The sequence below is a fragment of the Mauremys reevesii genome, linkage group 22 (genome assembly GCF_016161935.1).
Source record: "Mauremys reevesii isolate NIE-2019 linkage group 22, ASM1616193v1, whole genome shotgun sequence".
NCBI classification, from domain to species: Eukaryota; Metazoa; Chordata; order Testudines; family Geoemydidae; genus Mauremys; species Mauremys reevesii.
In genome coordinates this window covers 4,356,033-4,382,897 of record NC_052644.1, presented here as the reverse complement: position 1 = coordinate 4,382,897, position 26,865 = coordinate 4,356,033, and the positions used below count along the sequence as shown (strand labels likewise).

At 49.7% G+C, this 26,865-nt stretch overlaps 1 protein-coding gene across 2 annotated transcripts in view; it reads right to left on the bottom strand.

Moving 5' to 3' along the window:
- Positions 1-26,865, bottom strand: part of DLL3 (delta like canonical Notch ligand 3) — a 282,646-nt gene that overhangs the window by 11,912 nt on the left and 243,869 nt on the right. The gene's annotated exons all lie outside the window — the stretch shown is intronic.

The following is a 26,865-nucleotide window of genomic DNA, read 5'->3' as shown; positions in this document are numbered from 1 at the left end:
CCTGCCAGAGCCATGATAGGCTGAGGAGGCCAGCAGGGCTGTGACTGACCTGAGGCTTTTAATGTCCTGGGAAGACACAGATTTACCAGGATAGCCACCTAAATATAAAAAAGGGACAATCCTGGGAAAATCTGGCCAGGGGGAGGAGGGAAAAGCCAACGGATTGGCTCAGTTTGCTACCCAAGATGGCAGCAAGGTGGGCATAGCTGCCCTCACTGGAGAGAGGTCGCTATCCACCCCAGAGGCAGTGGAACCCAGCCAGGGTATGTCTACACTGCATTGTAAACCCAGATCTGCAGGCCCTGCGCTTGTGAACTGGCTCTTTCCAAGCCAGCTCTTGAGCGTCCACACTGCACTGGGTTTACAATTGCCGGGGCCAGGTCTCATGACCAGGCCTAATGCCTCCACACCGCTGCACCGACCTACTGACTTGGGTCCGCGGCTTGAGCTGCGTCCACACTGCAAAATGACAGGGCTTGGACCGGAGTGTGAGCTGGACTTGGGTTCCTTGGGTGGGTCCTAGCTCTGGAGTGCTTGCTGAGCCGGGCCAGGCAGATTTGTGTGGGGATGGAAACGGGCATTGGGCTCAAACCTGAGTGTGAGTCCAGGTTTACACTGCCATGTAGACACACCCCTAGAGGTCTCACAAGGCCTCCCATCAGCATCCATACCAGACCCTCTTCCCTTTACTAGAAGGTACAATTAAACCCCTTTCCACTGAGGGTGGAGGGAGAGTCATGGGCTCCCCAAGGGACTTGGAATTCCCCCCTGAAACAGCCCCCCCACAGATTCCTTCTTCAACTGCTGCTGTCTTTCGCCATCTCCTCCCCACAATTCCTCGGTGTCCTCCCTCTCCCAGCTCTGACTCCATCATATGTAGCCCCAGCCCTGTCCGGTCTTCCCTATGCTCCAGAATCCCTCGTGCTTGACATGGGCACTGCCAACGCTGGTGCCAAGGGCTCTGGGGCAGACGGCAAGGAAAAGACGGCGGCGATGCGGGAGGAAAGGGTTGCTGAGGAGAAGGCCGGAGCAAGGGGCTGCTGAATGAGGCAGGGAAGAGGAGGCGTTTCTGTGGGCGGATGAGGCCTTTCCCCTCTAGGGGGTGCCAGCTTCAATTGGGCTCCAAGGCAGGGGAGAGGGTATGGGGGATATGAGGCCTTTCCCCTCCCTCTAGGGGGTTGGCTACGATCCAGGCCTAGGGTTGGGGGGACTGGCTGGGTGAGGTGGCTCAAGGCCGTTCACCTCTAGCCCAGCTCTTCAGTCTCCTACAATCAGAATCTGCTGTGTGGGGGGCTGCATGCAATGAGTTTGACAGGACTCAGCCAACTTCCTGGCAGACAAATGACCTCCCCAAACCATTTTGACTGACACTTAGGCCCCTTTGCTGGCTACCACAGCGGAGGGGCCAACAGCTAAACCGGCCCTGGAGTCCAAACTCTCTTCTCTCCTCCCAGAGCAGGGCTGAGGCCGGGTGTGTGTGGAGAGCGGGCCTGGCCCTGCCCCAAGCTGTACCTGCTGGGAGGGGCCTGGAGAGGATACCAGCTCCCAGGGCTGTCAATCCAACTTTCACTGGCATTAAACCAGCAAAACCACCCCAAGGAAAAGTGGGGGGGTTCTTTCAAGATAGGCAGGAAACACTATAAACCTCCCCTCCGCCCCATAGCCCTTGCCCATAGCTCACACCAAGCCTTGGGGAGGGTCAGAAGAGTCTGGACATCCTTCCTCCTCCCCTTGGTAAGTCCCAGTTCAGACCAGGAGTGATTTATACTAATTCAGCATCTGTAGGGAGAAGGTCTCAAGGTGCTTTGCGGGAGTCAAAGTGCCAAGCTCCAGGTCACCCAGTGGCAGAAACATAACACAGGCATTCATCTGCCATATGCCTCGTGTTCTAATCACGAGACCCATTCCCCTCCAGAGCCAGGAAGAGAACCCAGGAGTCCTGACTCCCAGCTTCTCTCTGCTCTAACCATTAGACTCACTCCCTCTCCAGCGCCAGGAATAAAATCCAGGCGTTCTGGTTCCCAGCCTCCTGTTCCAGCCACTAAGCTACGTTGTTTTCTCACTCAAACGATATTCGCAGACCCAAGCGATGTGGCGAAACATCTGGATTCCGGTGCCGCTCAAGCAAGTGGAGCCAAGTCCCTGAATGTTTTGATGCTCACCCACAACTGCTAGCTGGAAGGCTGTGACTGTGAACAGTGACAAGCCTTGGGAGCCAGTCCACCGGCTACAAAACGGGCGGAGTGGGTTTGAAACTGGCCACAGCCATGCAAGAATCGGGGCTAGGAGAGAAGCCGGGATTGCAGGACCCATCACAATTACTGGTCTCCAATTTCTCTGTTAGCAGTGGACTATCTGCAGGAGAGACGGGATGCTTTTTAAGGGAGGTAGTGTTGCCTACTAGATAGAGCACTGGACTGGGACCCAGGAGACCTCTGTTGTTCTAGTGCCAGCTCTGCTGCTGGCCGACCTTGGTGAGTCACTGCCTCTCTCTGTGCCTCAGTTTCCATCTGGACAATGGCATAATGATACAGCCCGCCTCTGTAAAGTGCTTTGAGATCCATGGATGAAAAGTAGCCTATAAGAGCTGGATATTATTATGTATTCATTTACTATTGAAAAAGCCAGCTATTTAAATGCCTGGTTTCTCTGCAACTCCTAACCAAAGCCACTTAATCCTCATGATTCATATTTCAACAGCACTCAGAGACAGCCCTTGATCCCATGTCTGCTGGGGAAAATGGCATTTAAAAACAAACCACCCTCCCCAGTAGTCCCCTTTTTCTAAAACCATGGGGACGGTGTGAGAGCTGTGGCCAGATGCGATGGGAGAAGTGAGTATGTTCTGGTGTAGCAGCTCATCCCGATTTTTGTGGGATAGTTGGTTGAAAGGGATTATCCTGCTTTTGAAGGGATTATGGCACATCCTGAACCCCACCCCTCCACCAATTCTCAGGCCCACGCTACCACATACAACACCACCGTCCTGAGAATTTCCAAGGAGAACATCAAATGCTTTGCCTTCTGTGGGGGTTGTGTAGAAACTGAGCGTGCACACACACAGTCGGAGGTATAGCCTGATTCACCGCCCTCTGCTCTAACCACTAAACCCCACTACCTTCCCTGAGCTGGGAGCAGAACCCAGGAGTCCTGACTCCCAGCTCCTCTGCTCTAGCCTGTAGACCCAACTCTTCTCCCAGAACTGTGGATAGAACCCAGGAGTCCTGATGCCCAGCTGCAACCACTAGACCCTACTCCCCTCCCAGAGCTGGGGATAGAACCCAGGAGTCCCATCGGAGGCTCTCACAGCTCTTTTCTCTGAGTTACTCAACCTCATGTCACCGGCCCCAATGAATCAGGTGAACATTATTTTCCCTTTACAGGTGGGAAAACTGAACCCCAGAGAGAGGAAGTGGCTCGCCTGCAGTTCAGTGGCAGAGCTGGAAAGAGACTCCAGGGATCCTGAGTGCCAAACCCTTGTTTTCATGAATAGACCACACCTGTTTGCAGAGCTAAGAGCAGACGGAAGGAGTCCCGGGTCAGTCCCTTCCTCTAATCTGTAGAATAAGAGTTAGGGATTAATATCGAGCAGTAGATCTCAAAACACTTTACTATGGAGGCGCAGTATCATAATCCCCACTTTAAAGATAGGGAAACTGAGGTACAGAGCAGCGAAGGGACTTGCCTGAGGGCTCCCAGCAGCAGAGCTGGGAAGAGACCCCAGGTCTCCTGAGGCCCAGGCCAGGGCTCTATCCACTAGGTCACACTGTTGTGAAGAGAAATCACTTCTTTCCATGTGCTGTGACCAGAACCCAGAACTCCCAGCCCCCTGCCGTGCACTTCCTCCCATCGGGACTGGCCCACCTCTAGAGAGGGCACTTGGATGAAGGGAGGATGTCCATGTACCAGCAGTGATTCTCCTGCCTCCTCCACCTTTCAGGATAGGGTCCGGGCACTTTCTCCAGCATCATCTTGATTTGGCTGCATCTCTCTCGCACACACGTTCTGCATCTGCACCTGCCAGCATCGTCTGGGGCCACTGGAACGTCACGGCCACGTGACATTTGCCACCAGCTATGTTGCTATAGATAGATGGGCGGATGCTACAGGAGATCTAGGTATGGATTCAGGGAGTCAATGCAAAAGCCGGTAACGACGCTAGCTCAGCCGAACTAACGAAGATCTACGGCCTAAAGACTTGACACACGTAACTAACCCTATCTCACAAGATGTCCCGAGACATGTGACGTTACTAAACAGCTGCCAGTTTGTACCGGCTTTAGATCGTCGAAGTTGGGAACGCCGGCAGCTGTCTGAACCCCCAAACGCCATGGTAGCTAATTGACATATATGCTAATAAGCTTGAAGTAAAAGGGCTAGTAACCTAGAGGAGAAGGGCCCCCCACCATAAGTAGGGTGAGGAAATGCAGATAAGGAAAAGGGGCTGGAACCCCTACTGAATATGCATTAGGCATAGTGGGGGTCGGCGGGACGCATTAGAAAAGCCGTATCCCGGCCCACGTGCCATGGGAAAATCCAGGATGAGGATCACTGGGGATGACTAACATTTTGGGTTTCTCCGCAAGGCACGGTGTGAACTATGCAAATGTTAGACCTCGCATCTTGAGCTCACTCTCCTTGATCAGCTGGCAGCATGCGTATTGTGGGTTGGTTGGCTAATTAAAGTAATTATCCCAGACAGAGGATGGGATAGTCTCTGTTCTGCACCCTTCCACTGATAACCTCTCCACTGTAGTCTAAGTAGATATAAACCCTTGGGGTGGTTAATTCGTCAACGGAACCCATGATGGTAGCTCAGGCTACATGTTTGAGTCACAGAGGGACACACATTGCTGGCACAACAGGATGACACAATATCACAACAGGAGATCGTGGATGTCATGACACGCAACTTTGCCCCGAAGGCCAAGTGGTTAAGGTGTCATCCTGAATGGGGAGGAGAAGTGGAAATGTGTGTGGTAGGACATCACTTCTTGGGGAGTAGGAAGAGCGTGTGTAACAAACACACAGCGGTGAGGAGTTAGGATATTTTGAGGATCAAGGTCCCAGGAACCCCAAGACAGACAGACAGAGACACACACAGACACACGCCCATCAGGATGTTACAGGACAGAATGTCCGTGTTCTAGGCTCCACCAGGCTTGTAAGTGACAAGCCCAAAACACCTCCTCTTGGGGTGAAGTTTCCTTAGCTCAGGGGCTCTCAACCTTTCCAGACAACTGTACCCCTTTCAGGAGTCTGATTTGTCTTGCGCACTCCCAAGTTACACCTCACTTAAAAACGACTTGCTTGCTAAATCAAGACAGAAAAATACAAAAATGTCCCAGCCACACTATTACTGACAAATGGCTGACTTTCATCATTGTTACCATCTAATTATAAAATAAATCAATTGCAATATAAATATTGTACTTACATTTCAGCCTATAGTATATTGAGCTGTATAAACAAGTCATTGTACGAAATTTTAGTTTCTACTGACTTTGCTAGTGCTTTTTATGTCGCCTGTTGTAAAACTAGGCAAATATCAAGATGAGTTGATGTACCCCCTGGAAGACCTCTGTGTGCCCCCAGGGGTACACGTACCCCTGGTTGAGAATCATTGCCTGAGCTAACCTGGGTTATAGTGAACGAAAACTAACTTGGCCTTTCTGAAGCTCTCTGCATGAGAGGATCTCAAAGCACTGTAAAAGCAGTAATTAGCGTGGCCTCACTACTCTGGTGGGAAGTCCTCACCCCTTTTACCGATGCAGAGAAGGGCGAAGTTCCTCAAATGCTATGACAGCATGGGGATGACTTTCATGTAACACCCTTGATAGACAGGGACACATGGTCACACAGAGAATGTCGTGTAACTGCCCCTCCGCCAATTCCATGAAGGTGCGAGGAGAACTGGTCACAGGTGCCACGGATACCAGTCGTGGGCAGATGACACACAGCTCTACGTATCCTTCACCACACAAGACCACACCACTACCACCAAGATGGTCCTGTGCTTGGGTGAGATCAGCTCATGGATGAAGACAAAGCCCTGGCTGGGATGATTTAGTTGGGTTTGGTCCTGCTTTGAGCAGGGGGTTGGACTAGATATCTCCTGAGGTCCCTTCCAACCCTGATAGTCTATGATTCTCTGATTCTAAGACCAGCTTATGAACCTTATGACCCAAGAACCTCTTAATGCCAACTGACAGGGAACAGAGGAGCACAGGTACCTCCTCATTCCGTTATGTACATTCTGGTTCACCAAAGACTGCCACGTGAGGTCTCAAACGAAAGCAGGAGTCACACTGGTTATTAATATAGTTGTGAAATGTCTGTACAGGTCTGATGTAAGGAGTTATGTTTATGTACTGGAAATACGTTCTCAGCATCTGCATCAAGATAGTCACCAGCAGAGGTGAAAAACAGGCCCTGTTGAGATGTAAATCAAGCACTGAAAGCTATTGCCTATTTACATACGAAATCAGATGTTAACCAAGAGATGTGACAGCAACAGGGAAGTAGGGCACACAGGGAGAAACAAGCCCTGGGGGCGGTGAACTTTGGGGGTATCCCTAGGAGACAAAGACGACAGCCCTTGGTCCTGCACCGCGGAAGCACATGGACAGCGCATTTCTGTTCATGAAAGCAGGGGCTTAGCCAACCCCGGCTGGAAACGCTGCAGGACTTGGGGTGAGAAACTTCTTTAGCCCATGAAGTTTAGTCTCTAGAAAGCGTATGATGATTTCACTTGCGATGTCTCCTCTTGTTTCCAATGGCCTTACTCACTATCCCTTGAATCTTTGACAACAAACGTCTTGAGCTGAATCTCCCAGGCTGGCATGTGCTGTTCCTGCGGGAAAGCAGACACGGCCCCCGGGTCAGGGGCTGGCTATCACAGGGGGATGCTTCCAAGGAACTCGGTGGCTGGAGTGCGCCTGGCCGAGCCCAGAGGAGAGGGCTTGTGCGGCTGACGTCCTGCTCACGCTGAAGGCAAGAGGGGTGACTCACAGCCCCGGGCACCCCGAGAACCATCACAAACCCAAGCAAGACAGAGGGGCTGCTGGCGGGCAGAGGAGAGCGTTTCGAGGCGTTTACAGCTACAGCGCACACCCACAAAGGGTCAGGGCAGTCCGTCGCTTGGGTTCCTGGCCGCAGTGTCCACACATCACATCTCTGGCTGGCTGATCGGACTACAACCGTGCGACAGACCTGGGCGTGAAGCCTTCAGCACTCAGCAAGCTCCAACGCTGAGCAAATCTGACCCGTCCTCCACTTCTTACGTTGGCTTCCCACAGAACCGAATCAAGTGCAAGGACTCGGTCTTTATCTTGGTCAATAATTCTGTTCCTCTAGCATCACGGAACTTTCTGCCAGGAAACAGCAGGGGAGGCGCGTCCCCAGACTGCGGAACAAACTCCATGGGGCACGAAGGCCCGTCCTCACTTTCTGCTCCCAATGCAAGGCCTTCACTAAGACAGAGCTGCCTGGACATTTTAAAACAATAACAAAACCCTACCTAAACAAACCACCCTACCACCCACACAATTCTCCCCCTGGGGAGAGGAGGCGAGAACAAAAGCAAATGTTAGCCATGTCAACGCACAACTGGAAGGCGCCTGGATGCTCTGGGATAAGAACCTATGTAGAACGGAAAGTCAGTGGCAGATTTGGGACCAGATCCCAGGAGACCTGGCTCCCATCTCTCCAGACAAATACAAGGTCAGGGAGTCAGTGGCAGAACCCAGGAGTCCTAGTTCCCAGGTCTCTCTGCTCTAACTGGTAGGACACACTGCGGAATGCTAGCCACCGGCCACGTGATCCCAAGGATCTTTGAAGAGGTATCCAGTTAGTTCATTCAAAACTTGATTAGCCCCTGGGGTGGCTCTAAAGCCAGACCTAGGGATGACCTCAGTTAGGGGGAATGCAAAAAAAACCTTTGGCTGAAATAAGCACCATCTGGGACACGATCCTTTTTGTAGGGGTTGAAAATGGGTTGACACCCCTGTCCCACGTTACCCATTGTCCCTGCCTCTGAGGCTGGTGGGGTTACATGTGCCACTAAGAGAGACTCTTCCAGTGGCATCAGAATGGTGCCAGCATCAAGGAAGGGCAGGACTAATGGAGCGACATTGACTAAAGCAAGATGCAGGCTGGATGCAAGTACAATGTCCTGGTGGTAAATCGGTGGAAAGAGACTGTTCAAAGCAGACTAGCAAACTCTACTGAATGAGGCCTGCAGGCATTGGCTTAACCATGGGAATATGGGGCTTTAACAACTCTTTCATCTAGAGAGAACGCAGGACTGTTAATAAAGCTGAAGGGGTCTGCTGTGGTCAAAAAAGAGAATGTGATCCTGGGATGGATCAACAGGGGAATCGCGAGTTGTGGCAGAGAGGTTATTTCACTTCTGTATTTGGACCTGCTGGAATCCCGCCTCCATTTCTGATGTCCACAGTTCAAGAAGGATGTTGATAAATTGGTGAAGGGTCAGAGAGGAGCCACAAGAACACGTCACAGTGATCGACTCAAAGAGCTCAATCTATTTAGTTTAACAAAGAGACGGTTAAGGGATGACTTGACAATGATCTATCAGTACCTCCATGCAGAACAGGTATTTAATAACGGGCTCTTCAGTGTAGTAGAGATCCAGTGGTTGGAAATTAGCCAAATTCAGACTGGAAATAAGGCGCATGTTTGTAACAGCGAGGGTAATTGACCATTGGAACAGTTGACCAAGGGTCGTGGTGGATTTTCCACCACTGACAATTTTAAAGTCAAGATGGGATGTTTTTCTAACAGATCTGCTCTAGGAATTGTTTCGGGGCAGTTCTCTGGTCTGGGTTATATAGGGGGTGATCACAATGGGCCCTCCTGGCATTGAAATCTAGGAACCTGTGTAATCAACGAGGACTGCAACATGGTGGAGGGAGACTGGGCTCCTTTTTGAGAATCTTGGGCCAATCAGAAGGAACTCCACTGAAGTCGAAGACGAGACCTCAGCGTTAAAATAGGTCCTCCGCTTGTGCCGCGCCACTGACTCCAATGGAGCGTTGGCCAAGTCACTCCAGCTTGTCCCCGTCGACTCCAATGGCGTGACGGGTGATTTACCCCAGCTAGAAATCTGGCCCTCTTGTCTCTAACAAGAAAAATACAACAGGAGAGGCGTGGGCAATTTAGTGCTAGAATATGCACCCCTTATACGCGTGAATTGACGTCGAAAGCCCTAGTCACATGAGTTTGTTATAACTGGTGTCGGCACAATTTTAGCCCTTAGGAAGGAATAAAGATCTTTATCCAAGCAACTGGCGATAAAGAGTAGGCAGCGGGGACCTGGAAAAGCTCAGCGTGTAAGAATGAGACAGTCTGGATCAGATGCATCTTAAGGAATTAGGCCCAGAGTCTCCCATGGGAGTTAGGTGCCTAAATCCTTTTGAGGATCTGAGGCTTAGCTGCTATACTCCAGCCTGGTCTACACACAGATTATAGGTTGGTTAGGAGGGCGGATTTTTTTTTGCTGATACAGTTGTATCAGTACAATCTCTCATGTGGATGCAGTTATACCAGGATAAAGGTGATTTATGGCTTATTTACCTTCCTGTATCAGAATAAACTATACCTGTATATGCATTTTTATCCCAATATCACTGTATCCATACTAGGTGGGGTTGTGCCATTCTACCCAATCTGGTATAGTGACAGCGGTACAACTTTCTACTAGAGACAAAGCCTTGGGAAACGTGGGCCTTTGTTTCTGAAAAGTCACATAGGACTCAGGAAGCAGAAGATGATTAGAGAAAAGCAAATGTGGTACTAATCTTCAAAAAAAGGAATGACGAGTGATCCTGGCAATTACAAGTCCTGTGTGCCCAGCTTCTATTCCTCATAACATTTCCCCTCATGCAAAAACACCTTTAACTCAGAGTTAGGGTCACTGATATAATTCATATAACCTTCATGCATGGTACAAAACTCGTATTTCAACAGTGTAATACTGTTGCAAAAAAAGTGAGCCTCATTCTGTGATGTATCAGCAGGAAGGTAGGAGGCAAGACACAAGAAGTAATTCTTCCACTCTACTCTGCACCAATACGGCCTCAACTGGAGTACAGGTCTGTTGCATCTTAGGCGCATTTAACATGCGCGATTTCAGCTTTACGCAGTCGGCAAAAACAAGAAAAAAACAAAAAAGAGAAAAATAACAATTTAAATACTGCTTCTGTAGTGCGGGCGGTTCCGCCCGCCATTACACTCAAGGTAATTTTGACTATACACGATTTTCGCTTTACGCGCTGACTGCGGAACGTAACCCCAGCGTAAGATGAGACAGACCTGTACTGTGTCCAATTCTGGGCACCGCGCTTTGGGAAAGATGTGGTCAAATCGGAGAAAGTCAAGAGGAGATGGAGAAAAATGACTACAGGTCTAGACAACGTGCCCTACCCAGAAAGATTGAAAAAAACAGGGTTTGTTTAGTCTGGAGAAGAGAAGGTGGAGGGGTGACATAAGTCTTCAAGGGTATAACAGATTATTATAAAGAGGAGGTGATAAATTTTTCTCCTTATCCACTGAGGACAGGATGAGAAGCGATGGGTTTAAATTGCTGCAAGGGAGGTTTAGGTTGGACATTAGGAAAAACTTCCTGTCAGGGTGGTTAAGTTCTGGAATAAATTGCCTAGGGAGGTTGTGGAATCTGTGTCATTGGAGGTTAAGAACAGCTTAGCCAAACACCTGTCAGGGATGGTCTAGTTAATACTTATCCCTGCTTCAGTGCAGGGGATTGGACTAGATCAGTGGTCCCCAACACGGTGCCCGTGGGCGCCATGGCACCCGCGGGGGCATCTTAATGCGCCCGCGTCCTGGCCCCCAGGAGAGCACCCACCGAAATGCCGCCGAATTTCAGCGGCATTTCGGCGGGGATGCCTCTCGATGACGACGCTTGTTGCCAACAAGTGATGTCATCGAGAGGCGTCGCCCCTGAATTTCGGTGGGGACGCCTCTCGATGACATCACTTGTCGACGGCAAGTGGCATCATTGAGAGGCGTCGCCGTCGAAATGCCACCGAAATTCAGCAGCATTTTGGCGGGTGCTCCACCGCCGCAGTGGTCCTTCGTCTGGCGCCCGCCAGACGAAAAGGTTGGGGACCACTGGACTAGATGATCTCTCAGGGTCACTTCCAGTCCTACATTTCTATGGTTCTATGATTCCCGTTCAAAAATCCTTAAGCATCGAAGTGTCAGGAAATGTTCATCTAGAAATTCTAGATACAACACTCATCTGTATGAATTCAGTTTACACATTCTAAGATCAGCTTTAATTCTTACCCGCAAGGAGTACTTGTGAACTTTAATATACTGTACATACATTGTGATTTCTGAGCAGATATTATTTATTTTATCCACACCCAGCCGTGCCTATTTTGAAAGAATTCAAAAGCATTTCTTGAGGATCAGACTTAAGATTGCCCATTTCATGCAAGGTTTTTTCCCTTGTCAATTGTCATTCGCCTGATGAATGCACTGCAAGGGGAATAAAATGTGTATGCACAATCATCTTTATTCTACTATTCATTCAGCTAATGATGATACTGAGAAGTGAAAATTCATCTTGTATATTTCAGCAACCACCTTAACTACAACCCACTGATGACCTCTTTCAGCATATACGTCATTGGCAGGGTTGGTCAAATATTTAATGTATGTAAACCTAACATTAGCAATCGATACAGGTTAGTATAAGATTAGCGTCATTCAGAACTCTTACCAGTATTTTGTGGGTCAGAGTTAAGGGGATTATTGTATAAGGTGAATGCCCATTTGTCAATCTTAATATTGGCCAGCTGTATGAGCAGTAAGAAGATGTATGCAAAATTCCCTTTCACTAAGCTTTCTTAATGGGCAGGGCTGGCTCCAGGCACCAGCTAAAGAAGCAGGTGCTTGGGGTGGCCAATACCAAGGGGCTGGGTCTTCGGCGGCAGTTCGGTGGTGGGTCCCTCAGTCCCTCTCGGAGCGAAGGACCTGCCGCCGAATTGCTGCCAAAGAGTGGAGCGGTGCGATCGTGCTGCCGTGGCTTTTTTATTTTTATTTTTTCCGCTTGGGGCGGCAGAAAACCTGGAGCCGGCCCTGTTAATGGGGTATCTTTTAAAATGGTAGAGCTGGCTTCTGTATTCTGGATGAAGGTCATGCAGCTCACTGCTGTAACCTTAACCTCAGAAACCATCCTGACATTATAATCAAAGAGGCTGATAAAGGAGGTGCTGTTGTCATCATGAACAGGTCTGACTACCAAAAGGAGGCCGCCAGACACCTCTCCAATACCAAATTTTACAAGCTACTTCCCTCAGATCCCACTGAGGAATACACTAAGAAACTGCACCATCTACTCAGGACACTCCCTACACTAACACCGGAACAAATCAACATACCCTTAGAACCCCGACCAGGGTTATTCTATCTACTACCCAAGATCCACAAACCCGGAAATCCTGGACGCCCCATCATCTCGGGCATTGGAACTCTCACTGAAGGACTGTCTGGATATGTGGACTCTCTACTCAGACCCTATGTTACCAGCACTCCCAGCTATCTCCGTGACACCACTGATTTCCTGAGGAAACTACAATGCATTGGTGACCTTCCAGAAAACACCATCCTAGCCACCATGGATGTAGAGGCTCTCTACACAAACATCCCACACACTGATGGAATACAAGCTGTCAGGAACAGTATCCCTGATGATGCCACAGCACAACTGGTTGCTGAGCTCTGTGCCTTTATCCTCACACACAACTATTTCAAATTTAATGACAATATATATCCCCAGATCAGTGGCACCGCTATGGGCACCCGCATGGCCCCACAATATGCCAATATTTTTATGGCCGACCTGGAACAACGCTTCCTCAGCTCCCGTCCACTCACGCCCCTTCTCTACCTACATTACATTGATGACATCTTCATCATCTGGACCCATGGGAAGGAGACTCTGGAAAAATTCCACCATGATTTCAACAGTTTCCACCCCTCCATCAACCTCAGCCTGGACCAATCTACACGGGAGGTCCACTTCCTAGACACCACGGTGCAAATAAGTGGTGGTCACATTAACACCACCCTATACTGAAAACCTACCGACCGCTATGCCTACCTTCATGCCTCCAGCTTCCATTCCGGACACACCACAAGATCCATTGTCTACAGCCAAGCACTGAGGTACAACCGTATCTGCTCTAACCCCGCAGACAGAGACCAACACCTAGAAAATCTCCACCAAGCATTCTCAAGACTACAGTACCCACACGAGGAAATAAGGAAACAGATCAACAGAGCCAGATGTGTACCCAGAAGCCTCCTACTGCAAGACAAACCCAAGAAAGAAACCAACAGGACTCCACTGGCCATCACATACAGTCCCCAGCTCAAACCCCTCCAACGCATCATCAGGGATCTACAACCCATCCTGGACAATGATCCCACACTTTCACAGGCCTTGGGTGGCAGGCCAGTCCTCGCCCACAGACAACCTGCCAACCTGAAGCATATTCTCACCAACAACTGCACACCGCACCATAGTAACTCTAGCTCAGGAACCAACCCATGCAACAAACCTCGATGCCAACTCTGCCCACATATCTACACCAGCAACACCATCACAGGACCTAACCAGATCAGCCACACCATCACCGGTTCATTCACCTGCACGTCCACCAATGTAATATATGCCATCATATGCCAGCAATGCCCCTCTGCTATGTACATCGGCCAAACTGGACAGTCTCTAAGGAAAAGGATAAATGGACACAAATCAGACATTAGGAATGGCAATATACAAAAACCTGTAGGAGAACACTTCAACCTCCCTGGCCACACAATAGCAGATCTTAAGGTGGCCATCCTACAGCAAAAAAACTTTAGGACCAGACTTCAAAGAGAAACTGCTGAGCTCCAGTTCATCTGCAAATTTAACACCATCAGCTCAGGACTAAACAAAGACTGTGAATGGCTTGCCAATTACAGAACCAGTTTCTCCTCCCTTGGTTTTCACACCTCAGCTGCTGGAACAGGGCCCCATCCTCCCTGATTGATCTAACCTCGTTATCTCTAGCTTGCTTCTTGCTTGCTTATATATACACCTGCCCCTGGAAATTTCCACTGCTTGCATCCGAAGAAGTGGGTATTCACCCACGAAAGCTCATGCTGCAAAACGTCTGTTAGTCTAGAAGGTGCCACAGGATTCTTTGCTGCTTCTACCTTAACTCTGTTTCAGGTACTTATCTGGCTCCATCGTAGTATCTGAGCACCTCAGTCTTCACTGTATTTATCCTCACAACCACCGGTGCGGCAGGGCAGCCCTGTTATCCCCATCTTACAGATGGGAAATAGAGGCAGAGATAGGCTAAGGGTAGGTCTACCCAGCAAAAAAAGGACTCATGGTCACTAGTATCGGAGTGTGGGCCAACTGACGTGGGCTGCGGTGCCAAAAGTGCAGAGTAGACGTTCAGGCCCTGGTTGGAGTGTGGACTCTGAGACCTTCTCCCCTCGCTGGCTTTCTCCCCTGCCTGAGCCCAAACAGCTACATTTAGAGCCAGATTCAGTTGAGCTGGGGTCTAAGACTCACTGCCGTGGGTTCTTTTCCCACTGGGTGGACATACCCTAAATGACTCGCCCAAGGTCACACGCAAAGTCTGTGGCAGAGCCCAGAGGAGGGAATTGAACCCAGGTCTTTCAGATGAACCATCATCATACTCCAGTGCGTGCATGATATTCCAGCTAGGAACGTTAATCTAATGGAGGTTCTTTTCATGGGGGAGTTTCCTTTAAAAGATTTGCGAGGGAGGATTTAAATCCGGCTGGCAAAGGAAATCAGAGAATCATAGGAATGTACTCACTGGAGCCGAAACTGACCCTTGTGCAGAGGCCTAAGCAATTCCACCCTGTGCATCTGCGTTTCCTAGGAGGCCAGGGTCCCCCGTTCTGCACCCCCTGCCCGCCCCAGGGTGGACAGGCCGCACAGAAGCAGGGCTCTCCAGCTCACCTCTCTGCAGGATGGAGTTTCCTTCTAGGACATCTTTGGGGGGAGCCAGGTGGGAAGGGCTCCCAGTACCGCAGAACTCAGAACCGCCCTTTCTGAAGAAGGTGCCTGCCCCATTGTGCTCCTTCAGTGGGCACATGCGGGAACGCAGCTTCTGCAGGGCACAGCCCTCGCCAGCCGGGGGCAGAGCCACGATTCGTCTAGCCCAATAGCCCATCTCCGCTAGCGCTCAACACCAAATGCAACTGAGGGAGGTGGAAGATGCCTGAGAGGAGCAGATGTGGGATAATCTGCCCTCTGCCTTAGGGTTTATCTGAGAATCTAATAGACAGAGATTGGCACAAGTCCTGGAGCAGGAATCCTGCCGACAAGGGCTCTTGCTTTCACTCACCAAGCGCTCAATCCTGAAAGGTACTGAGTACCCCAGCCCAAGGGGCACAGGTGCTTCAGTGGATCAAAGTCCTCAGCCCCCAGAAAGAACTGATGTCTAAAGGCCAAACTGAACTGTCCTTACACATAAAGACAGACCCTTAGCTATAGTGGGGCTGTATGGCCTAGTGGATAGAGGATTCTGGCCCTCAGGAGACCTGGGTTCTATTTCCACGTCGGCTGCTGGGTGACCCCGGATAAGTCATGTCTGCGCTCTGTGCCTCAGTTTCCCCATCTGTACAATGAGGAAACTAACAACACTGACCTCCTTTGTAAAACGCTTTGAGATCGACAAAGGGGACGCACTAGAGACTATTATAATTGGAACCAATGGGATTACGAGGCCCCGATTCTGGAAAGCACCTAAACACATTTACTTTTAAGCACATGCTTCCTCCCTCTGCTGACCTGGATGCTTTCCTGAACTGGAACCTGAGTGAAGGCACGACTGCAGTGTGGCCCTTAACGTTTTCTTACTCCGAAGAGTGTCGGCATAACACTTTACAGTTCTGCTTTGGCCAATAGTGGGTTGTTTTTTTTATAGGCCTATGGCATAAAGGCAGGTGACTAATGCTGATCGATTTTTTTTCTAGCTAGGCGATTTTGGATAGATTTAAAATGTTTTCGAAACAAAGCAAAAACAGCCTTTGCTGAGCCAAAGGGAGGGTGGGAAAATGACATGCAGCAGACTGCCAGTGTCTTTTTGTTTACAAATCCTTAGCTAGCGCACAGATGTACGGGTAACTTTGCAGGAAAAACGATCATTCAAACTGCATAGATCCATTGTGACCAGCTAGCCTGACCTCCTGTACAATACAGACCCAAGGTCTTCCCTGAATTCGTTTGTTTGAACTAGGGCTGATCTTCTAAACAAGCATCCAGTCCCGATTTAAAAATGGCCAGTGATGGAAAATCCACCATGACCCTTGGTACGTTGATTAATGACTCTCACTGTTAAAAAAAAGATATGCCTGATTTTCCTTTCTTCCAGCTTCAGCATCCAGCCATTGGATCTTGTTAGACCTTTGTCTGCTAGATGACAGAGCACAGGGCTGGTGGATAATCAGATGAACTCGAGCTCCCAGTGTGACGCTGGGGCCAAAAGAACCAGTGAGATCCTGGGATGTATAAACAGGGGACTCTCGAGTGGAAGCAGAGAGGTGATTTCCCCTCTGTGTTTGGCCCTGGGGCAACCGCTGCACGTGTGTGTGTGTGTGTGTGTGTGTGTGTGTGTGTGTGTGTGTGTGTGTGTGTGTGACACGAAAGAGCTCAAGCCAGTTTTCTTAATGAAGAGCAGGTTAAAGGGTCACTTGATTACAGCCGGGAAGTATCTACATGGGGAACAAATATTTAATCATGGGCCCTTCAGAGTAGCAGAGAAAGGTCGAACATGATCCAAGGAAGCTAGACAAATTCTGACTGGAAATAAAGCATGAATTTTTAACAGGGAGAATAATTAACCATTGGAACAATTTACCAAGGGTCGCGGTGGTGGATTCGGCATCACGGACAAATTTTAAATCACAATTGGATGTTTTTCTAGAAGATCTGCTCTAAGAATTATTTTGGGGCAGTTTTCTGGCCAGTGTTCTACAAGGGTCAGATTACATGATCACAATGGGCTCTTCTGCCCTTGGAATCTATGACTCTGTGGAAAAAAGCCAGCAAGTCAATCCCGTCAGTAAGCAGTTACAAGGATGGACCCACTGAAGGCAATGGAAATAACCTCTCTGGTCGGAAAATGGATTTTCCATCCTGTTAAACATTTCGAGATTATGGAATCCCCACCCCCCAACTCCCACCAAACTGGGATCAAACTTCTTTGCAAAAAGAAAATTTTGTTTCGGGTCAAACAAAACATTTCGTTTCGATCTCGACCATTTTTAGGGTTTGGGTTTTTTTAAATATATAAAAATAAAGGAAAGTTCAAAACAAACAAACAAAAACCAAATCAAAACTTGGTTCCAAAAATCTTGAAACAGGAGGCTGACATTTTCAAGCCCTTTTCTCTCCCCAATTTGCTTCCAGAATGAAACATTATCCAAAATAATAATAAATAATAATAATTTCCACAAAAACATGGGGTTGAATTGAAATGACATTTTCCGATGGGAAACTGCTTGGATGAACGTTTCCCGAGGTGCTCTGCTCACCAGTTCATAGATCCCTAGCCATTGTGGCCATGCAGCATTGCACCGGCCTGATTCCTGCAGCCAGCCCCTAGCTTTCGGTTGACCTAGATCTCCACCAAAAACTCATGAATCAGGGCTACAGGCACAAAGGATTTAATCCTCATCGCAGCCTGAGCATGGTCTTCACTCTGGAGTCTCTACCGACGCCGAAGGAAAATGGCCAAAATAGCAATAATCAGATCTCTCATTCTTGCTCGTGTTGGCTCAGTGCCGTAGCCATGTCTACACTAGGCCTGCTATGACCAGATCACTGACCGACAGACCTGTGCTGTAGTGTAGACATGGTTTATGCTGCAGGTAGATCCGCTGAACTCAGTGTGACTCCTCACAGAGTAAGGTACGACTCACCGTGGGTAAGAAGCGGGGAAAGGCTGGAGCTAAGATTATTGATGCTCGGTAGCTAGGTCTTGATTTTCAGAAGCCACACCCCATTTTGGGTGCTCAGCTGGGGGCACTTCAAAGAGGTCTGATTTGCAGAAAACGCTGAGCACCCAGCCCTGGAAAAAGCAGAAAATCTCCAGGGAGACAGACCCCAAAATGGAAGCACCCGAAAATCACTAGTCACTTGTGTCATAGGTTTATTCCCCACTTTGAACTTTAGCGTCCACAAGATGGGGACCTGCATGGACTCCTTTAAACTTAAATCCTAGTTTAGATCTGGTACACTGCCACCAGCTAGAAGTTCCAGTGTCTAGCACACTCCCTGTTCCCCCAAACTTTCCCTGAGGAACACAGATCCAAACTCCTTGAATCTCAACACAAAGGGAAATAAACCATTCCCCCCACCTTCTTCCCCCCTCCCCTAGTCGTTGGGAGAGATACCTTGATTCAAACTCCTTGAATCAAACAAAGAGGGATTCCCTCTCCCCCGTCCCTTCCCCTGAGATTCCAAACAAGGGAAGAAATCAATTAGGTTCTAAAAAAGAAAAGTTTTTATTAAAAGAAAGAAAGAAAGTACAAAGAACAGGAGTACTTGTGGCACCTTAAAGACTAACAAATTTATTTTAGCATGAGCTTTCGTGAGCTACAGCTCACTTCTTCGGATGCATAGAATGGAACACACAGACAGGAGATATTTATACATACAGAGAACATGAAAAGGTGGAAGTATGCATACCAACAGGAAAAGTCTAATCAATTGAGATGAGCTATCATCAGCAGGAGGAAAAAAAACTTTTTGAAGTGATAATTAAGATGGCCCATAGAAGGTGTGAGGAGAACTTAACATAGGGAAATAGATTCAGTTAGTGTAATGACCCAACCATTCCCAGTCTCTGTTTAGGCCAGTGTTAATTGTATCTAATTTGCATATTAATTTGAGTTCAGCAGTTTCTCTTTGGAGTCTGTTTTTGAAGTTTTTTTTGTTGCAAAACTGCCACCTTCAAGTCTGTCACTGAGTGGTTAGAGAGGTTGAAGTGTTCTCCCACTGGTTTTTGAATGTTATGATTCCTGATGTCAGATTTGTGTCCATTTATTCTTTTGCGCAGAGACTGTCCGGTTTGGCCAATGTACATGGCAGAGGGGCATTGCTGGCACATGATGGCATATATCACGTTGGTAGATGTGCAGGTGTACGAGCCCCTGATGGCGTGTCTAATGTGATTAGGTCCTATGATGGTGTCACTTGAATGGATATGTGGACAGAGCTGGCATTGGGCTTTGTTGCAAGGATAGGTTCCTGGGTTAGTGTTTATGTTGTATGGTGTGCGGTTGCTGGTGAGTATTTGCTTCAGGTTGGGAGGCTGTCTATAAGCGAGGACTGGCCTGTCTCCCAAGAAAGTACACTATCTCTGTAACACCAGGGTGGAAAATATACAGGGTCTAGCTTATAAACCTGGAGAGACTTCCCCCCACCCTCCTTTCTCAGAATAATCAAAGTAACAGCAAACAGAAATAAAGATATTTCTCCAGCAAACACACAATTGCAAATGTAAAAATTAATTATAAGACTAATCCGCCTTTCTAATACTCACAATACTGAATAGTAGAAAATACTTCAGGAAAACTTGGAGAGTCTGGAAATATGTCTGGCCTCTCTTAGATCCAAAGAGAGAACAAAGACCCCAACAAAGAACACAGACAAAGACTTCCCTCCACAGAGATTTGAAATTATCTTGTCCCTTGATTGGTCCTCTGGTCAGGTGTTCGTCAGGTTACTGCTTGTTAACCCTTTACAGGTAAAAGAGACCTTAACCCTTAATTATCTGTTTATGACAACTTGTGAATAGCTTAGCCCTGGGAGATGTGGGTCGCAAGGAGCACTGGGTTAATGCACAAATCATTAGTACTGCCTGCCTGCCCCCACGTGCCAGGCCCTGTACATTTTAATTGCTATTAGGTGTATTATGGTACTGCCTAGGAGTCCCAGTCATGGGCCGGACCCCACTGTGTTAGGTGCTGTACAAGCACAGAACAAAAAGACACCACCTTCTCCAAAGAGCCGACCCTCTCAATTTTACCAGCCCAGCTGCCATTGCATCAATGATGCAGTTAGTTAGGACGAGACTGCGAAGCAGTTGTGTGCCAGCGGCCATGTTACAATACCCATAATAATCCCTAGCGCGTCTATCTGGCTTTCCAGCCGTAGTTCTCAAAGCGCTTTACAAATGGGGAAACCGAGGCACGGCAAGGGGATGTGTTTTGCCCAAGGTCACCCAGCAGACACAGCTGGGAATTGAACCCAGATCTGCTCAGTCCCGTGCTGTATCCACTAGGCCACGCCGCCTCTCCTTACCTGATACCCGGGATTGAACCAGAACTAAAAGCACGAGGGCTTGTCTACACTACAAATGCTTTACCGTTATAGCTACACCACGATAGCTACGTCACCAAAGCCCCCGAGTGGATACGCAGATTATACTGACACAAGGAGTTATTTTGCTGGTATAATTAAATCGGCTCCTCAAATGACATAAACTTGGGCCCTTTCGTCGGCACAGCTGCAGCTAAGCCGGGGGTTGAACCCCCTCCAGTGGAACGTAGGTTCCTGAAAGTCGGATTTGTAAAGTTTTTCAGGTGCTTAAAGAAGCAGACAGATGTTCAGGGGGTTGTTCAAAATCCCACTAGACGCCTGCATGCGTTGGAAAATCTGGTCCATTTGAAAACGGCACTTGGACAGTTTGGGCAGCGCGTGTCAGGAATCGGGCACAGCCCCGGAGCCAGCCTGGAATCGGGGCACACAGCGGAGCCAGTGTCCGGGCCACCTAACGAGTGCAGCTGGCCTGCCGTAGGCTGCCTAACTGGCCACGCTGCCTGATGGGTGGGAAGAGTCAGCAGCCCGGCTCTTAGCCCCACAGCAGCTTGGCGGCTGCTCGATTCACCCATTAGCGCCTTGTTCCAGCCCCGCTTGTGCCTGGACCCAGCTTTGCCCCATCTTGCTTTGCTCCAAGTATCCCGGCTCTGACCCTCCTCTCCAATTCCTGACTTTGGCTCTGACCTTTGGCTCTGGCATCCATCCAGTCTGTGACTCCGGTTCTGATGCCGGGTTCCTATTCCTGGCTACTGAGCCGACTCTTGCTCTAACCACTAGGCCCAACCGCCCACACCCCGGTCTTGGACCACACGACCCTTTACGCTTAGAGGTAAGTCAGACTGGAACGGATCCCAGCATTGGCAAATGGCTTGAAAGCGAGGCTGCCAATGGCTGTTCTCAGGAGCGTCCAGCAACATTGCACACTGGGGCTCCCTTCTTCTGAAGCCCCAGCTCCTGGAGTCATGGGACCGCAGGACAACGGCAGCTTTCATTCACAATACAAAACAAGTTAGCGTCTAGCACTTGTGGCTGCGGGCAAACGCTAGAAAATGCGAGCGGAAGGCGAATAAAAAGGAACTAACCAGTGTTTTTAAAAGATCTCATGATTTTAAAGCCAATCTCATGATTTTTGACCTCTCGGGGTCAGCAACACAGCTCAAGGGCTTAGCAGAAGTGTGTCTGCAATGCATCAAGTGCACTGACGGACGCTGCAGCGTATGAAGGCGTCTGTGGGGTTCTGCCAGGACTGGGGTCAGGTCTACCCTTATATCTACTTTAATTAAAGATCCGGGCAGATGAGGAGGGGAAAAACGTCATATTAATAAGAACCAGGTGGGTGATGCTGAATCAGGAGGAGCTGCCAGTGAGAACAGGAAATCCTCCAAAGGGATCTGCAGAGAATAGAAAAGCAAGCCAGAAATAACCCGGCGAGAGTCATTTTGGGAAATGCGCCTACGGCATCTCGGGGAGAAGTAACTGGAGAGGCAGGAGACCGAGCAGGCAGCAAGAAGGACATGGGTTTGTGATGAGACATGGGGTCAAAAGACCACTGGGACATTAGGATGTCCACCTAGAAGACAGATCCCATGGCAGGGAGCGAATCTCTCGCCTGTCTGGCTCCAGAGGCAGCGGCAGTGGAAGGATATTGGCACGCTGGGAGAGGAGCAGCAGGAATGATGGGGGAGCAGGGAGGATGTAAAGGATGGGTCAGAAGGGTTAAATTGGGCCCAGTGGGGATGGGAATAACTATCTGAAGGTACCACCAAGGGAAGAGGTGAAAGGTCAGGTTTCCGAGTTGGTGCAAGCTGGTGTCATTCCAGTGGAGCAGATCCCCAGCTGGTGCAAAATCAGCCCAGCACCATGAAAGTCGATGGAATGACCCTGATTTGCACCAGCAAACAGGAAGCATTCAGGGTGGAATCAGAGGAGCCAGGCTGGGAATTCCTAAAGGGAAAAGATTGGGTTGAAAATCATAAGAAGCTCTGGACCGGGTGGGGGGTCTACCAGGCTGTGAGATTGTCGTCTCTTCCCCGCCCCCCCAAGGGAAAGGGTGGAGACCTCAATGCCCAGGACACTTGCGCTTGACTGGGCAGAGCACCAGTGAATGGGCCACAGGGACCGATCACGTCCTAGCTCCCAGGGATACAGATTGGATGGGACCCCGTCCACCCCGAGCCTCCGCAGCTCCAAAAGGAAGCGGCTCATGCCGGGAATTCCACGCCTGGCTCTGTGCAGGGGAGCGTCCCAGCCACGTTGGGCAGACCCAAGAGCTGCTCCAGCCCAAACCTCTGGGGATTTGCCCAGCCTGCTTAGCACGACCAACCTCGAGGGAAGGGCTCCGGCTACTGTTTCCAAAGCTCCAGACCCCTTAGTGAATTCTTAGTGGCGTGACACCCATGAGGAATTTGGCCCCAGATCTAATCCCACCATGCACCACTCCTCTCCCCAACAGTTACAAACCCCGGAGCCGGAATCCAGCCTGGGAAAGCGTTACAGATCCAGCTCCGAAAGGTTCTGCCAATTCCACCCCTGCTACATCCCTGACTGTCAAGAAATTCCAAAGGGTAGGAGAGGAGGAGCATCATTCCCATCTTCCAGAGGGGAAAAACGGAGGTGACTTGCCCAGAGGCCATACACCAACTCAGTGACAAAGCTGGGATGGAACCCAGGAGTCCTGACCCTCCGCTTTAAACACAATGACCCTCCTTCCACACCCTATGGTGGATCTGGCTAGGAGAGGGGTTTCTAGGTGGGAGCCACCCAGACATCGACCAGTGAGTTCACCATGTGCCATTGGAACGGACGACCTCCCCCGAGGGGAGTTGACTCTGCCTCAACCTCAATCAATTGGGCTCCGTGCGGGAATCCCCGGGTGAAATTCTACAGCAGGGGGTCGGACTCGGAGATCGTAATGGTCCCCGCTAAGCCATAATCTGAGGATCGAGTTCAAGTGCAACCGTACCAGGATAAAGGAAGAGGCAAAAATGAGAACTTGGATCCCGCAGGGACTCGAACAGCTGAGAGTCCTCCAGTGACTTTTCTAAGAGCCGGGCCCCTCTCCGGCTTCCGACACCGCCGCTGGCAGTAAAGACTTAGCGGAATGTTTGCTGACGACGTGCAACTGACCCCAGCCCCCGCAGCTGAGTGGGCAGGACGATAAACCTCAGGTCCGTCCCCTGCCGGGGGGACCCACTGACCCTCACATGACTTGCGGGAACCCAGCAGCCTTCTCCCCACCATGAAGCGTCACCGTGGGCCAGTCTGGTTGTGTTTGACATCCGCCTCGCAATGATGACGCATGATCCAAAGCCACAGACAGCGTCAGACCCACGGAGAGCAGAGATAAGGGACGCCAGTGACTCCACTCAGAGCAACAGTTACTCCGGTTTTAGATGGCTGGCCCCAGGCTGCATGGCTAGGTTCAAGGTGCTTCTTACCAGCTGCCAAGCACAGATCCTTGCCCTTAGAGTTGGTCTAGACACATGCTTGCTCCAGTTTAATGAAACCGGTGCAAAACCCAGTGTAGACACACGTACACCAGATTCACACTAATCACGGTGCTTTAGTTTGCTCCCATAAACCCATAAACTGACGCAAGGTTGTCCACACACCAGGTTAACTAAATCGGTTTCAGATCACACCCACGCTGGGTTCAGTTCTTCTGCAACCTGAATACCCTCTCGCCCGGGACTCGCGTCGGGAGCGCAACTGGGGTTGCGGCTCCCGAGACTCCAGAAGGTCGCAGCCTGTGGGGAATGATCCCAGGGGGTTTCACAGCGCAAAGGGGAACAGACCAAAGGAAGAGAGGAAGACTGGCCTTGTGGTGAATGAAGGCACTAGATTGGAACACAGGCGAGCTAGATTCTGTCCCTGGCTCTCCCGCAGAATAACCTGGGGCCCGTCGCTTTCTCTTTCTGTGCCTGAGGGCACAGGGGCGCCGAGTGAGTTAACAGGGCTCAGGGACCGGGTCTGTGGCGGGGAGGCGGAAAGCCCAGGGCTAAGCCAGCCCTGATTACAGGCGGAGCCACGCCGAGATTGCATCAAGTGATCCCACCATGAAAAAAAAAAGCAGCAAGTTGCAAGCTCAGGAAACTGCAAGGTACTGCAGAGTGCAACATGTGGGTACTGCAGAGTGCAAGAAAGAAGTTCCCTGCAGGGTCCCTGAGTCGATGGCGGGAGGGGGAAACCAGCAGGCGGGAGTTGGGGGAAGCTGTGTAGGCAGGGAAGCCTGGGAGAGATCCTGGAGAAGATCATGAGTTTGTGTTATTTGGGGTTAATCACGACAGACACGCTGAACTGCTTGGGGCCTAGAGGACCAGTACGTACCAGTGAACTAAATAAATGAGACCCCTTGTGAGGATTATTTAACCACCTTTGACCTATGAGCTCTTAAAGGGCCCTGAAGAGGGGAAAAAGAGAGGCAGGGGGCGGTAGAGGTGCTCAGTAAGTGACAAACAGCAGGGGCCCTAGATAGAAGAGGGGTTTATCTAGTCCTGTAACCGACACAGGATTCTGCCTAAACCTCCATGTGACACATGAGAGGAAACCCCTTTGTAACACATGTCGCAGGCTCATCAATCCTGAGGTAGCCCAGCCGCCACCAGAGGGGGACAGAGCGCCGCACTGAGTGGGCGTGGCTTACACCTTCCTGACCTCCAAGCCGGGAAGCTGCTGAAGCATGAGGGTGAGTCATATATCAACGCTGGCCTGTAGCTTCAGGCTGCCTGTCACTTGCTTTGTTTTCAGACGCCGTTGGAAATAATTTCCCTGACAGATTGATTCGGGTTTATCACGACTCGGCTTTGCACACAAGCACTCCTTTATTAGTTCAAAGGCCGCTTGGTGTTGGTAACATCCCGCTTGCAAAGATGAGCATATACACGCTTATGTTCTATATCCTAACAACTCCACAGTTATAAGCACTGGCTAAAATACTTGCAACGTGCCCAGGCCCCAGCCATCTCTCCCTACCATGGCATGACTCCCGAGGAGTCAGGAAAAGCTCTGACAGAACCCATAGAAAACCCTGCTTTTTATACACTATAACGAACAAGTGATGGCATTACCGGTTATCGGAACTTTGCTATCGCCAGATGAGGCGTTATTTATTAAACACACCTCTACAGCCAATTATCCAGTGAACCATGTGTTCTTGATTTCTGTTACCTCAGCGCAAACATTAAAGATGATAAATGCTGGTATTTCAAGGATCACCATAAGTTTAACACAAACAACTTTTCTTTCTCGTGAGCTTTTTGGTCAGATGCTCCGGACCTACCACGCTAATGTTCAAACTCAACGTAGAACCATAGTTCACCCAGGTCTAATGTGGGCCTGTAACCCCACGGTCACGTATCACTTTGCCAAACGGGCTGAAATTTCCCAGGCTGGGTGTCGACCTCGGGTTGAATTTTTGGGGACGGTTTCAGTCAAGCCGGTTCAGCCGTTTGCAAGGATCAGATTAGGGGACAATACGGTGGTTTGCCCACGTTGAAAAAAATTCAGAACTATTTTGCTGAAAACCTCTAGCGCAGGGACTTCAGTTTATATAGACTTGGGCACCGGGGGGTGTTCTGCTTAGTGCCCCATGAGGAGCGGTGCCAATGCTCATTCCTAATTCCGGTGGAAACCTCTGCTAGCAAACACCCATTGCAGAGCTATCATAAGGGAGCTAAGCCTAGACATCCCCTGCAGGGCGTGTTGCTAAGGGGAGGAGTGTGGCCAGAAGGTTGCTACACTATTGGCTATTCTCTTAAGCTACTTGCACCTTCTGAGTCATCCTTAGCTGGAATGTAAATAAGGGCAACGAGCTAGGGACCCATAGAAACACTCTGGGCCCCAAAGAGCTTACAAGACAAAGGATGGGAGGGGAAACTGAGGCACAGAGTGGGACGCACAGCAGAGCCGTGGCAGAACTGGGACGCGCACTCCTGTGTACCAGTCCAGCAACCCAACCTCACCTTTTGATTTTTTGGCCCGTTGCTAAACTCACACACAGCTGGGTCTCTCCTCCTCAACGTTCTCCCGCTGTGAAGAGACCCAGGGGTTTGGCAAAGACGAGATGCTATTCTGAGCTGCACATGTTTCTGGACAGCAGCACGCGAACGTCACAGGAATTCCCACGTACACCCATCCCCCCTGCAAATTGACCCGCCTTTAGTTTCTCTTTATAGAGATCCCGCTAGCTGGGTCTCTGAGTTTTACCCACATTAAATCCAACCAAACAGCAAGCCCGTCCGCTGGCACGGCCAACCTCCCAAGTCAGTGGGAAATGCACCCCTGTGCCCAGCCCAGAGGATATGTGCCACCCGGACCCATGAAAACTGGGCTTTAAACGGCCACGCTCTTTGCCCAGGCATCAATTTCCCCATTTACTTAACATATAATCCAAAAGGCTATCCTTAAAGGGTTTTCTCTAAAACCCACCCATCTTTCTTCTAACACCCAAACAAAAAATTACA